At 45.3% G+C, this 15,575-nt stretch overlaps 1 protein-coding gene and 1 long non-coding RNA gene across 2 annotated transcripts in view; one reads left to right on the forward strand and one right to left on the reverse strand.

The window, feature by feature from the left end:
* The window catches only part of LOC121822078 (uncharacterized), a 62,355-nt gene that overhangs the window by 46,405 nt on the left and 375 nt on the right, over nucleotides 1-15,575 (reverse strand). The window contains exons 2-3 of the long non-coding RNA XR_013044120.1: nucleotides 14,643-14,744; nucleotides 2,472-2,578 (exon numbers count right to left, since the gene is read on the reverse strand). This is a non-coding gene — a long non-coding RNA (uncharacterized LOC121822078). The remainder of the gene's footprint in view (nucleotides 1-2,471; nucleotides 2,579-14,642; nucleotides 14,745-15,575) is intronic.
* Cmklr2 (chemerin chemokine-like receptor 2) overlaps nucleotides 1-15,575 on the forward strand; it is a 44,223-nt gene that overhangs the window by 4,054 nt on the left and 24,594 nt on the right. The gene's annotated exons all lie outside the window — the stretch shown is intronic.

Raw genomic sequence — 15,575 nt, forward strand, 5'->3', positions numbered from 1 at the left:
CTTCACATCACCTTGCTTCCTGTCAGCGGCAGGGCAGCCAGCAACAGTGACTCCCAATTAAACCACCAAGGGAAGCCTGGCGATGCTACCAGAGCCACCCCTGGGTTCACCGTCACCGCTTACTTTCTCATGGGAAGGAGGTCTTCTTCCCCATTGTGCTAGGTTTCTAGCTCCTCCCAGAGATGCCCTCCAGACACACACACCCCAGTTGTCTCTCTGTACCCTCTCATGGATCTTTCTTTCTTTCTTTCTTTTTCTTTTTTTTTGGTTTTTCGAGACAGGGTTTCTCTGTGTTGCTTTGCGCCTTTCCTGGATCTCACTTGGTAGCCCAGGCTGGCCTCGAACTCACAGAGATCTGCCTGGCTCTGCCTCCCAAGTGCTGGGATTAAAGGCGTGCGCTACCACTGCCCGGCGGATCTTTCTTTTAGAAGAAAAAAAAAAACTCACTTGGGGCTGGGAAAATGGAAGGTGGTTAAGAGCACCCACTGGATGTTCTTCCAGAGGACCAGGGTTTGATTCCCAGCATCCACATGGGGGCTCACAACTACCTGGAACAAGGTTCTAGGGAATCCCGTCCCCTCTTCTAGCATCTGCAGGGCACTGTATGCATGTGGTGCATAGATATACATGCAGACAAATGGCAATGCTCATAAAATAAAAATAAATCTTAAAAAAAGAAAGAAAAAAAAAACACACTCAAAACCCAGTATCCTTTGCATAGTGTCATTTCAAAAGCCAAAGAGGTATGAGGTGGCTAGAAAGAATGGGCAGCGGAAGCTGGAAAAACCTCATCCATTTCAGTCTGGACTTGGAGGTTACATTCAGACACCACTGCCTCCGGACCCCTCATAGAACATTAACAGATAAGCTCTCTCAGTGTTTGCTTTCCTCAAACTGACAGAAATGCAACCAGCCTGCAGAAAATTTATTCACAAGGCAGCTTTCACACCAGCTGGCTGGTGAGGGACGCTCCTCAGAGTTCAGAGTTCCGGTCTTGATAAGTGTTTGGGGAGAATTTTCTCAGCTTTCTTGTAGTTAATGACAGCTCAATTGTGGATTTTTAAGTAGTGGTAAACCCAGAATGCCACGCACTGTTGTGAAAAGTTCACTGTGGGGAAAGCAGAAGTGGAACTCTGAACTGAAAACAAGTTGTTGTTTTGTTTTTTAAAATTAAAGGGAGGAAAAAACTTTCCTGCATTGATGTGATGTATCTGTCACACTTACCTACTGCTCATCCCTTCTGAAGATAAACAGTTCAGTTTAAAAACAAACAAACAAACCAAAAACCTTTTTAGATAAATAAAAACATCTCACACCAGCCTAACAGTAGTGGCGCAGGCCTTTAATTCCAGTACTGGGAGGCAGAGGCAGGGGGATCTCTGTGTGTGAGGCCAGCCTGGTCTACAGAGTGAATTTCAGGACAACCTCCAAAGCTACACAGAGAAACTCTGTCTCAAAAAAACAAAACAAAATACCCTCCCTCTAAATGACTCTATATGACTCAGTGATGTTCTGACACAGTGAAAACAGGCGTTCAGAACAGAAGCTGTGAGCCTTCTCATAGATTTTACACATTTATCTATCTATTTGTTTATTTATTTATTTAGTTACTAGTTTTTCAGCGTTTCTCTGTGTAGACCAGACTCGCTAGAACTTGCTTTTGTAGACCAGGCTGGCCTTGAACTAAGAGATCTATCTACCTCTAACTCCTGAGTGCTGGGTTTAAAGGCAATGTGTCCACCACTGCCCATCTAAGGGCTTACTTGATACTTTATTTTTAAAAGATTTATTTATATAAGTATACAGCACATATCTCTGCAGGCCAGAAGAGGGCACCAGCTCTCATTGCAGATGGTTGTGGGCCATCATGTGGTTGCTGGGAATTAAACTCAGGACCTCTGAAAGAGCAGCCAGTGCTCTTAACCTCTGAGCCATCTCTCCAGCCCCCTACTTTACATTTTATAATGAAATATATTTTATATACTTATAGACCACTAAAGCCAAAACATCCCATGATAGAGTAAGAACTAGAAATAAATTGGCTTTACATCCCCTTTCATGACTCAGATCCACTACCTGGATTTAGCCCTTCCTCCTCCCCAAATATTTAGCTCTTTCTTGTTCTCTTTTGCTCCTTTGGTTCCCTAAGAACACAGCTCGGGAGTCTGGAGAACAGTTTGTCCCGTCTGGTCCTGCTTGCCCAGGTCTTCTCTTGGAATGCTAGGTACTGTGATACCATTATGGACCGCTGATGCCCTGCCACGCCACACGCGGCCCGTGTACGGTCCTGCACGCGCGGCACAGCACGCGGCACTCGAGCGGCGCGTGCCAAGGTCACGTTTCGCCCCAGCAAGGCAAGCCTCTCGGCGATCGCACCTCGGCAGTGGCCAAATCCGGGGCCCATACTAAATGGTGAACAGCTGGATTAACATGGCAGTCCGACCCCAGCCACCCCCACTCTGCACCGTTACCAGAGGCAGGCCGCGGCTGCTGACTTCGCTTCCTGGACACAGGAGGCTGAGCCTCCGCTCGGGGTGCAGTAGGGAGCGATCCGAAGGCCTCCGTTGCGTTTCCGGGTCTAGAGAGACCAAACCCAAACAAGGTAGAATCCAAGTTAATGAAATTAGGACTAGACACCAACCATCTCTTTTTATGCCCTCGTTCTTCCACCAAGACTTAAAAACTGTAGTTAAAAGTACCTTAAAGTCAATGAATGCCAAGCCTGACCAGTGTTTGATCCCTGAAGGACAGGGCTGAAGACTGCTGGAAAGACTTCCACCAGGCATCTCGCGAAGCATGCACGCGCATGTGCGCACGCGCAAAGCCGAGCAAACAAATTTTTGCTCTTTCTGTCCTTCCCAAGGGTCGAGTCAGACGGTGCCTTGCCTATACTGAGGTTTTTTTTTCACTTAGAACAACCTCTATACTTGATTTCGTGATGGTTATGGGTGATGGTCACAAGCCCTTGGGTTCTCATGACAAATACCTATTTGTCAATTCCATTAATTATTTTTCTGTTGATGTTATTTTTTGTTTGTTTGTTTTGTTTTGTTTTTGTTTTTTTTTCGAGACAGGGTTTCTCTGTGTAGCTTTGCGCCTTTCCAGGCTGGCCTCGAACTCACTGAGATCTGCCTGCCTCTGCCTCCCGAGTGCTGGGATTAAGAGGGTCGCCTTCAGTAGTCCTGGTTCTGAAATTCCAGGCCGGCTTCAAACAAAGATCAGCCTACCTTTGCCTCTTCAGTGTTGGGATTAAAAGTCTGCACCACCACACCTGACCAAAGGCCACAATTCTTCACATTTGTGGCTTTGTTTTTTGTCTTGGGTGGGTTTTTTTTTTGTTTTGTTTTTTCGAGACAGGGTTTTTCTGTGTAGCCCTGGCTGTCCCAGAACCTGGTCTGTAGACCAGGCTGGCCTCGAACTCAGGGATTTACCTGCACCACCCCCACCCAGCCACAATCCTTAACATAACTGAATTGAACATTTTTATTCAATTAACTTAATCTTTAAAAATTTTTTCATTTATTTATTAACTTATTTTGAGGGAGGTCTCACTTGTAGTACTGAGTGTGGGGATTAAAGGCATGTGCACCATTCTAGGTTTGTGCCCTGAAAAGGTAAACCATGTAGTTGTGATTCTTCTTGAAACAACAGTAACTTTCCAAAGTAAAAGTTGAAGAAAGATATTTTTTAGGAAGATATCAAGCATTAGTACCTTCAAATGTCAATAAGCTGTTGACTTACAATTTAATGCCATCAACATGACATGCTAGATTTTCGTTTGTTCACAGTACATTACCATAAGCCTATTAGGAAAATTGGACGCCCACAACCTAAAATGTGACAGAACACAATTGTGACAGCGGCAGCCAAGAGCAAGGAAGCAACCCTCCTAAAAAACAGTATGGAAGTACGATTTTAAATGTTCAAAACATTTTAATTGCAGGACTATGACTACAAATTGCCATTTAAGAATGTCATTCTTTTGTAAATATAAATTCTTTCCAATTTGATTTTGAAGTCACCTGACACCCACACCCACACACATACACTTTATAAGCTTTAATTTAGATTTAGATTTTAAATCCACTGGAAGCCACGGTTCTTAGATTCGGTCTCTAGCTACCAGCAAGAAATGGGGAAAGGCAAAAGAGCTAATACACCCACGAGACACACACACACACACACACACACACACACACACACACACACACTCACACACACCTTGCTGTGCTCTGTTCAAACCCAGAGCTGTGTGCCTACTAGGATCTTCTGCAGGCTGTGACATCTCAGTCCCACCCTTTTTTATTTTATTTTATTTTGGTCTCTGAATAAGATCTTTAGAATGGCTTGTCTTTCTAGGTGGTTGACATTTCTTGCCCTCTCTTTGAATAGTTACCTGCTATGCTTATAGTGATAGCAAAAAAATTTCTGTTGTCTACAGCAGCCTCCATTTTGAGTTCCTATTGTCCCCGATCTCAGCCAGCTGCCTCTCTCTGTCGAGTGCCCTCATTAGCGTCAGGGATGCAAAGAGCTGCAGAAGCTAAGGCAGCTTCAGCCCTCTTTCTGTGGTTGAATGCTTGGTTTTCTGCTGCGGGGTTATTCTCATGCTGGTTAAGGGGATAGTCTTAGGCTAAGCTGTAGGTAGCCTGACTAGCAGTATACATGAGGAGGCCTGGGTTTAATCTCTGCTGTTGAAAAGAAAGTGGGGGAAAATGAGTATTCGTTTGATGAGCAGAGTCGATCAAACCTATACTCCAGACACTCAGGAGGCAGAGGACAGAGGGGTGGCAAGAGTCTGCAACTAGCCTGGGCACCTAGCAAGACCTCAACCAGTCCCAACATGCCTGCCTGCTCTTGCAGGCACAGAGGACGACGTTTCCTTGTGCCCCAGCTCTGAGAATGCCTTTCCTGCAAACCCTCAGCCCTCAGCTCCACTGGGGACAGGATTAAAACTTGGAAATCAAATGTAGGTCCGCTGGCTTTTCTGGCGTGAGCTGTAAAGCCTCTGTCTCTTTCTTTTGTAAGTCCAGGGCCCCTCTGGGGTCCAGTGGAAGGTCCTTGTGCATCCTTTGGGAGGATTTACTTTGATAATGGCAAGAGTGACACTTGGGGGTGGACAGGGCAGGCAGCGCGCAGCTGAGGCCCTGGGAAGCCATAGAAAGGCCGTGACAAGAATTTCAGCCTGAGAGCTGCCTCCCCCACTGTGGGGCACCGCGGAGGTCAAGGGTGGGGGAGGGCCGCTCCCTCACCGGCACATCCTGCTTGGGGGCTGCATCTCTTCCCCTGATTCGGTTATTCAGGGAGAGGCCCCAGCTCTGCCCTGGCAGGCCTCCTAGGGAGGTGGTCATGGATGTTTCAGTGTGCTTTTCTCTGGACACTGCTGTGGCTTGGCCTAAATGGTCAAGTGTCCAACCTGTGACTGTGTGTCCTTCACGGGAGGAACTTGTTTATGCAGATAATCCTTGATTTATGATGGGATTACACCTCAATAAACACATTGTAAACTGAAAATATCTTAATTGAAAACAAATTGAATACACCTCACTTACCGAACACGGTTGCTTAGCAACGCTGTGTGCGCAGAGTACCGCTTTTTTTTTTTTTTTTTTTTTTTCCCTCCTGATTGCATGGCTGACTAAGAGCTGCAGCTTGTGCTGCCCGGGATCTGAAGTGTTTGTGTCATATTGCTGGCTTTAGAAAAACAGCAGAATTTAAAATACAAGGTACAATTTCTACTAAATGCATATGGCTTCCTCCCCCACAAGCTAAGGCCAAAACTCTCAAGCTGACCACCTACATTTGTTATGTTTGTCTTTTGTCCAGTTGATTTCTAAGGAGAAAGAAAAGAGCGAGGTCCAAGTGAGGGTCAGGTGAGAACGGAGGCGGCAGCGGCAGCGGCGGGAGAACAAAGCCCAGGGGCCAACACAATCACTGCGATAATTAAAATCCCAGAGAACAGGGGGCCTCCAGAGCCGGTGGGAAAGAGAAGCTGCCCAGAGCAGAGCCAGAGCAGAGGATCAGACAGTGTGGGGGGGAGCCAGAAGGAGAGGAGGAGGACAGGGTCGGGGATGCTGGGGTGCTACCCCGGCAGGATTCCCGTGGGGAGTCCTAGTTGGGGGCTTAGAGCAAGCAGCCTGAGTTCCACTGAGGCTCTGTGACATCCGTGGCCAGAGTGGGGTGTCTGAACTCTCTCTAAGGGACTTGGGGGTCAGCTGGGTAAATCAAGTAGATTGTCTCCAGCTGTGCCCTGGGGAGGTGGCACCAGGAGGAGGTTTGTGTAAGGCAGGACTGTACCTGTCAACCTTGAGGGGCTGTGATAACTGGCAACTGTGTAGAGGTCCAGCTGAGACTGAGAGTGGATGCTGAGGCAGGGGGACAGTCCGTACAGCTTTGCTGTATGGGATGGAAAATCCACCACCAGCTCTGCTCACCCTGCACAGGGAATGGTAGAGAACCGCCCCCCCCCCACCCACACACACAGTCAAAGCCCCCTGTCATTTGGTATTCTCTGGTTGCACAAAAGGATAAAATAAAATCAAGGTGACTCAGTAGATAAAGGTGGCTCCCATCAAGCCTGGCAACCTCTGTTTGATTCCTCAGGTTCCAAATGACGGAAGGGAAGAACCACAGCATGCACCATACGACCCCCCAGCTCCCCCCACAATAAATAATAGATAGGTAGGTAGGTAAAACATAATTTTAAAAGAAATCAAAACCCCTAAAAAGCAAAAGGTAAAACCAAGAAATTATTTTGCCTTTACAATAAAAGCTTTTAGTAAAACATGGTGGTGCACACTTTTAATCCCAGCACTCAAGAGGCAGAGGCAGGCATAGCTCTGTGATTTGGAGGATAGCCTGGTCTACATGGCTCCAGGCCAGCCAGGGCTACAGGGTGAGAGCCTGTCTCAAACATTGCCCAAAACATAAACACACACACACACACACACACACACACAGATGATAGATAGATAGATAGATAGATAGATAGATAGATAGATAGATAGATAGATAAAACAAAAGCTTTTACATTTCAAAAATGATATGAGGCAAGATTCCCTCCATGTCACACATATTTCCAAAGTAGTTGTACCCTTACACAACCATGGATAAAATAGCTTTTTAGTTCCATCAGAAGGGAGATGGGGGCCTTGGATGAGGACCTCGGGGCATCTGGTATCCAACAGACGCTGTGCCCTTTTCTCCTGCCTCATGAGAAGCCGCTCCTCGTTTTTAGTTTCTCCATTGGCTGCACATAACCCTCCGCTGCTCAGGGGGCAACCCGAGTCTGTGTCTTTGCTCCCCTCTCCCGCTTCTCCCCTCCCCTCTCCTGACAAGTCAGCCTTCCCAGCAGACTGCTTTGCCTCCCTGCCCTGTTTGGTGGGAGCGCTTTGAGCTGAAATCCTCACTCACCAGCTAAACTGCCCTTCCTCTCGGGCTGCGGGTGGCAGGACCGGGTGGACTGAGGGCCTGTGGGCATCACTGGCTTTAAGAGACAGACGTGGGCATCCAGACTTTAATATCCACAGGGGTCAGAGACCACAGGGGTCAGAGACTAACTCCTTGGAAAGAGGGGGATATGATAAATTGCTTGGGCTAGCACTCAGGCCGATGTGGGCACATAACAGCCAATCCAGAGTTAGTCAGGTACAACAAATCAGGTTCACAAATATACACATGCTTAGATTCTCACTGTGCTACTTCCCTCCTTTCCTTCTTGCTGGTTTTTTTTTTTTCTTTAATTTTTGTTCATTTATTTATCTGGCATTACAGGCATGTGCCCTACACCTGGTCGCAGTGCTATTTTATTTATTTATTTGTTTGTTTGTTTGTTTTGTTTTTTGATAAAAGAATATCTCTATGTAACAGTCCTGGCTGTCCTGGAACTCACCCTGTAGACCAGGCTGGCCTCAAACTCACTGAGATCCTCCTGCCTCTGCCTCCCAAGAGCTGGGATTAAAGGCTTGCGCCACCAGCGCCTAGCCACAATGCTTGCTTTTTTTTTTTTTAAAGACTTATTTTTATTTTTAGTTAGGTGCATTGGGGGAGAGTGTGCACCAGCATGTGGTGCCATTGGGGGCCAGAAGAAAGCATCAGAGCCCCGTGAGCTGGAGTGAGTGACAGGCAACTGTTGCTGGAGGGCTTCTCTCCAGCTTTCCCAAGCCCCGCAGTCCCACAATCCACTTATAAAATAATCACTCAGACGCTTATATCACTTATAAACTGTATGGCTGTGGCACGCTACTTGCTAACTGTTCTTATAGCTTAAATTAATCCATTTCCACAAATCTATACCTTGCCACGTGGCTGGTGGCTTACCAGCGTCTTCACATGCTGCTGGTCATGGCGGCGGCTGCAGTGTCTCTCCGCCTCCACCTTCCCATAATTCTCCTCTTTCCTTGTCCCATCTACTTCCTGCCTGGCCACTGGCCAATCAGTGTTTTATTTATTGACCAATCAGAGCAATTTGACATACAGACCGTCCCACAGCACTTCCCCTTTCTTTTTTTTTTAAAAGGAAGGTTTTAACTTTTACACATCTCCAAAGTCAGCTTGGTATATTTGGGAATTTGGGCATAGCTTCTCTTACTACTTCCTGCTGGAGGGGGGCGCTGTATCTTATGGGGACACAAAGAAAATTTTAGGATCATGGAGTAGTCCGTGAGACCGTATCGTCTGAGCCAGTTGCCTTGAAACAATTCTGGATGTTGGATCATCTGGGCCATGGTGTCATCGGAGACCTTTCAGGTGATCTTGGCTGGTCAAACCTGATGTATCTTAATCTGGAACAAATCCATAGCCTCTGGCTTTCTGTGGAAACAAAAGCAGAGCCTCCTTTCCAAAGCAACATATCCTTACATCCAAATTTTGAAGTTAAGGTACCTTTAAAACACACATTTTGGCATAACTCAACAGCTTTTGCAATCAAATGTTTCTCTTCAGTTACAAATATCAAAGAGAACATAATCCAGATTCTCTGTGTGGTAGCCATCTTTATGTGGCTTATGTTTTATATTACCTTGAGCTTATTGCTTTAAACTGCAGCCTTCTTAGCACTGTGGCTGCTGGCTCCGCCCACTTCAGCTTCCCAACATGGCGGTGGTACGTTTCCCGCCAGCTCTGGGAGCCATCAACTCTCAGAAATAGTGGGTCTATGCTTCTTATCAAAGCAGCGTGTAGCCCAGAAACCTCTTTTTGTTTTGTACTAGCAAAGGCTAAATCTACCATGCAGCTTAATGTGTCACTTGCAGAGGCCTCATTCCCGCCATACTGCAGGTCAAGCACACACGCCAGGAACCCGCCAGGAACTCAAACCGGCAGCTACTGCTCATTTGAGAGAGACAATTAGGAAGCTGTTTTTAGCTCCGTTTTAGAATCTTTTCTCAGGTTTTAGGTGGAAACTCTTGCCCTCTCGTTGGGCGCCATTTGTTGCTGGAGGGCTTCTCTCCAGCTTTCCCAAGCCCCGCAGTCCCACAATCCACTTATAAAATAATCACTCAGACGCTTATATCACTTATAAACTGTATGGCTGTGGCACGCTACTTGCTAACTGTTCTTATAGCTTAAATTAATCCATTTCCACAAATCTATACCTTGCCACGTGGCTGGTGGCTTACCAGCGTCTTCACATGCTGCTGGCCATGGCGGCGGCTGCAGTGTCTCTCCGCCTCCGCCTTCCCATAATTCTCCTCTTTCCTTGTCCCATCTACTTCCTGCCTGGCCACTGGCCAATCAGTGTTTTATTTATTGACCAATCAGAGCAATTTGACATACAGACCGTCCCATAGCAGGCAACTGTGATGTCAGCTGCCCAGCATGGGTGCTGGGAACCACATTCAGGTCCTCTGCAAGAACAGGACAGGTTTTTAACTGCTGAGCCACCTCTCCGGCCCCACAATGTTGATCTTAATAACCCTGCAGAACACTACCCCCAAAGAAATCCAATTCCTACACAACCCTCGATAAAGGATCTCACTCAGACCCTCAAAACCTGTCGACTCAGTGCCGCTGCCAGCAATTATATTTCAGGAGTTGATAAATCCAGGTCAGCTTAAGCAGGACTAGGAACTTCCAAGTGGACTTTGCTTTGAAAAGGATTGCAGGCCTACGGAAGCTTCCTGGAGCTCCACAGTCTGAAGGCTTTCAGTCACCGGCAGAGACAACTGTAGGTATCCAAGGAGCAGGTGAAACGATTCATGTCGTTAAGTCTATCTAGCACATGAGACCTGAAGGAGAGGCCAAGGTGCTCACCTAGGGACCACACAGAAACAAACAGTGCTCAGCCGTCAAGATGACTCCAGAGAAGGGCATTTGGGCCTAACACCGATGACCCCTTGAGTTTGATCCCTAAATCTCACACGATGGAGAGAAAGAACCGACTCCTGCAAGTTGTCCTTTGACCTCGATGTGTGTGCCACGGCACGTGTCCCCACACACATACACACATATACAAATAAATAGATAAATACAAGGAGAATGACAGCTGGGCAGTGGTGGCGCACACCTTTAATCTCAGCCCTTGGGAGGCAGAGGCAGGAGGATCTCAGTGAGTTTGAGACCAGCCTGGTCTACAGAGTGAGTTCCAAGACAGCCAAGGCTACACAGTGAAACTCCCACACACACACACACCAAAAAAAAAAAAAGAAAGACAGATAATGACAGATTTCATATGGACTTAAATGACATCCAGGGTTAATCCTTGAAGTGCTAATTTTTTATTCTTTTTATGTAAAAATAAAGCAGTAATTAATTGTCCATAGTCAACCATTCACGCAGTTTAATAAGTTATATATGGTTATATATAATTTCTCCTTTAAAAATATATAACCAGATCTAGTAAAAAGCCATATTTAACAAAAAGTGGCCACTCCAAACATTCATGCTCTAACCATTCCACAAGGCAGAAATGGTGGTTTAGGCCTTTAAAGCCAGCACTTGGGAGGCAGAGGCAGGTAAATCTTTTATGAGTTCCAAGCCAGACAGATCTACATATAGAGACCCTGGCTCAAAACAAAGAGAGTTGACATGGTTTACATTTACTAGGTGTCAGATGAGTGGTGCTAAAAACAAACTAAAATATAAAACATGGATTAATTATTTCAAGAATTATAGGCTCTATTTATATGAAATAATTTGTTTTAAACATTTGCTTTGCCAGAAGGTGGTGGCGCGCGCCTTTAATCCCAGCACTGGGGAGGCAGAGGCAGGTGGATCTGTGAGTTTGAGGCAAGGGATACAGAGTGAGTTCCAGGACAGTCGGAGCAGTTACACAGAGAAACCCTGTCTTGAAAAAACAACAACAACAAAAAACCCAAACAAACAAACAAAAACCAACAACAACAAAAAAAAAACCATTTGCTTTATTTCTACATAGGTTATAGTTAGATGTATTTAACAGCATAACCATGGTCTGATATGGTACCTCACTCCCATAATCCCAGCATTTGAGAGACTAAGGAGTCTGTGAAGTCAAGGCAAACTGAACAAATTCGAGGCCATCTAGGGCCATCTAGTAAGACCTGTTGGTTCATTCCCATCATCTCTCTGCTTAAAAGGTGGAGGCATGAAGATCAGGAGTTCAAGACCATCTTCAGCTACTTAACAAGGTAGAGACCATCATGGCCTATATTTGTCCCTGTCTTAAAGGCAACAAAAAGCAAATAATAATAAAATATCCTAAACACGCAGGGCGGTGGTGGCGCACGCCTTTAATCCCAGCACTTGGGAGGCAGAACCAAGTGGCTCTCTGTGAGTTTGAGCTCAGCCTGGGCTACCAAGTGAGTTCCAGGAAAGGCACAATGCTACACAGAGAAACCCTGTCTTGAAAAACCAAAAACCAAAAAACAAACAAACAAAAATCCTAAACACAAGAGAATTCGAGAGGTGTTTGTTTTGTTTTATTGTTATTGTTTCTTTAGTTTGAGGCTGGGTCTTCCTATGTTGACTAGGCTAACCTAAACTTGTCATTCACCTGCCTCAGACCCTGAATATGTAGACCACCACCACACAAAGTTCATGACATAGTTTTGAAAGATGAGAAACTGCTTATCTCTGCACTCACTCAATATTGACCGAGCGCCTATCAACCTCTTGTACAGTACCGTGGCTAGACAGACAAGGATTGGTAAAGGCGGTCCTTCCCTGCGAGGCTCTCACAATCCACTAATGGAGATAAACACCTAGTAGAGAATGGTTGCACCGAGGCTATGTGGGTAGGGTGAAGAAGGCAGGTCCTGAAGTCCAACACACTCAGAAGTTCAGTCTGGACATACTCAGTTTGCCAACTGCCCACCCTCCCTTAGCCTGCTGAAATAATAGTTCTCCCATGATTGTTGTGAGAATTAACTGTGAACGTGCAGCGAAGTTGCTTAGCGCTGTATCATACTTAACAAGTACTTAGGAAACACTAGGTATTCCCCGATGTGTTAAATGCTGCTGTGGCAATTAGGCAAGGTTGGTACTTCCTTCCTTACGTGTAGTTAGGGATGGAATTAGGCTTGCTTGGTGCTTGCAAGCTGCCTCCTTTGGCATGGGGTTAGGGAAACTGGTTTGGATAACCATACTGGTTTGCAGGGAAGCTGATAACTCTTGATGTTAGTTTGTGTGTATGTGTGGTGTGTGCGTGTGTGTGTGTATGTGTATGTGTGTGTATGTGTGTGTGGGGGGGGGTGTTACCTCTTTCCCTGTAAATGGGAGCTGTTGCCAATCAAAAGTCGAATGGAGTGGTTGAACAGATGAAAACTTCTCAGGAGGGAGGCTAGCTTTGCCAGGTACCCAACATCCTTTTAACCCCTTTAAAAGGAGGAACTGAATGCAGAAACAAATGGATTTGCTGAGAACGACACACCCCAGTTCCCTCCTCAACCTGTTCTCATCTTCTCAGCTATGCCAAGATGCCCATGGCATGAATGCCTTTTCTCAAAACCCACCCAGTAGTGTTTTGATGGTTCAGTAGGGATCATTGAGCCGTCCTAGGTCAGGCAGGCACTGTGCTAGGCTCAGGGAGAATAAAGGGAAGCAGAAGTACAGTGTGAGAGAGACAGACACTCATCAAATGGGCATTCAGTGTGTGAGCACCCCAGTCTCTGAGTGGAGAGTGCAGAGCTGCCCTGGTGTAGACTGAGGCCTGGGTGGTGCAAATCAGGAAGAGTCTCTGCAGACAAGTACCATGTAAAGACACAACTGGCTCTTTAGAAGAGCTGGTGGTTTGCTCCTTGATTTCAGCACCACCAGAATGTTCCAGAAAGGAAAGCTTAGGCAAATAGATTGTGTCATATTTTATAGATGCTGTGTTTATAGAAATGATTTATTTTTATCTAATTGTATTTCAGCATTTCTGATTGTCATTGTGTTCCATAAGGTTTTGTGTTTGTTTCCAGGCCTGAGGGTTGAATCTAGGGACTTATCTTTGTAAGACAACTGCTAGCCTTGAACTCAGTCTGAAGCTCAAGCTGGCCTTGAACTTGCGATCTTCCTGACTCAGTTAGGATTACAGGCCACTTTAACCAGTCTGGCCCCACAATGGCTTTCATTAGTTGTACTGAAAATGGCAAGAATTCCTCTCTGGAGTGATACTTCTTTATTACCACCGCTCTCACACACACATGCCCATGTGCAGTCCTTTATTTTCAACTAACCAAGATTTGGGGACAATGTTAGATCATGAAAAAGCCTTATGTAGATCTTGGGGCTAGTGAAATGGTCCTTCCTATGCAGGCCTGGCAACCTGAGTTTGATCCATGGAACCCACCTAAAGTTGCCACGTTGTCCTCTGACTGCTTTATATGTGCAAAGGCACACATGCAAACACACACACACACACACACAATTTAAATTAAAAAAAAAAATTAAAACCATAGATCTAACTTCTTCGTCCCTTGTTGGGAGGGACACGATGCTCCAGTATGACGGTTTTCACCTGGCAGGTCACTACCTCTTGACCACTGGAAAACACATTTTTCTGAGGGTCTTAGGGACCGAGACACACTGCTCTAACCATCTCCAGGGCTGGGGTCGGCACAGCACGAGAAAGTGTGTGGAACTGTCACAGCATCAGTAAGGTTGGGAACTACTGCTGCTCTAATAGTATCTTTTACTCACAAATATGCCTTTCTTCCTGCTCTGCCTTGGTTTTGCGGAGCTAATGAGAGGAGAGTGAATTTCAGGGAACACTTGTTCGTTTTTTTTTTTGCTACGTAAAGGTCATTTTCAGCCAAAGATGGAGGTGCGTACCTGTAAAACCAGTACTTGGAAGGTAGACGATAGAAGATTGGGACTTTAAAGCTAGTCTTGGTTAAAGAATGAGTTCCCGGCCAGTCTGGATTTGAACAACAACAACAAAGTAAAATATAATAAAAATAGTATTTTTTTTTAGATTTTTCTCATAAATTAATATATTTCAAAACAGGACAGAAGAAAATGACCATGTAGATAGGACATTTCAAGCTTTTGTTAGAATATATACAAGAATATTCATTTGCTTCACACTTTGAAAAAAGCTTAATTTTAAAAAAAAATTCTACCTATTAACAGTAAAATTTGCTCAAATGGGAGTAATTTTCTTCAGAATGGCCCTATTTTCCCTTTTACATTTTTTTTCCTCACACAATCAGTATATAATATATTCATCAGACTTAAGAGAGTACCTGGACATCATTTCTCTCTCCGAGGCAGATAATTTTCAGTTCTCAAGCCAGGAGGTTTACATCTCATCAGCGGGGCCAAACAAAGAAATCAGATCTGTTTTACTGAAATTCATCACAAGAAATGAGTGCTCTATTGAGTGATCTGACACAAAACAAACAGGGACATTATCTATCAGAGGATCAGAATGTCCTAGTTTTTTAAAAAAATAAATAAAAAAGAATGAGCACAATGTAACCATGCTGAAATAGCAGGGACCCTATTATCTTGCTCTTTACAATGGTTTCTTTCAGATAATGTTCTCTCGGTATAAACATACATTAAAGATAACACATAATTTCCTCAAATAAGCTCTCTGATCTGAGCTATTTATCATTAAATTAGCTACAAATTCAAAAACATGTTCCCCTTTCTGTAGTCATATCTAAGTTGTAAGAATTATTATAAACTATATATACGATATATTCTAAGTATGGCGGCAACATATTCGTGACCCAGGATTTAAGAGATAGAGGCCAAGATAGGGGGCATTCAGGGTGATATTAAAGAGATGGAGGCCGGCCGGGCAGTGGTGGCACACGCCTTTAATCCCAGCACTCAGGATGCAGAGGCAGGAGGATCTCTGTGAGTTCAAGGCCAGCCTGGTCTACAAAGCGAGTTCCAGAAAAGGCGCAAAGCTACAAAGAGAAACTGTCTCGGAAAAAAAAGAGAGAGAGAGAGAGAGAGAGAGAGAGAGAGAGAGAGAGAGAGAGAGAGAGAGAGAGAGAGAGAGAGAGAGAGAGAGAGAGAGAGAGAGAGAGAGATGGAGGCCGAAGGGGTGAGACCGTGGTAGACACAGTGAGACCTTTTGGCAAGAAACCGAGAGCTGGGTCTGGAGAGATGGCTCAGCTGTTTCCAAGGGACCTGGGTCCGATTCACAGCACCTACAAGTCAGC

Source organism: Peromyscus maniculatus, chromosome 13 (assembly GCF_049852395.1).
Source record: "Peromyscus maniculatus bairdii isolate BWxNUB_F1_BW_parent chromosome 13, HU_Pman_BW_mat_3.1, whole genome shotgun sequence".
NCBI classification, from domain to species: Eukaryota; Metazoa; Chordata; class Mammalia; order Rodentia; family Cricetidae; genus Peromyscus; species Peromyscus maniculatus.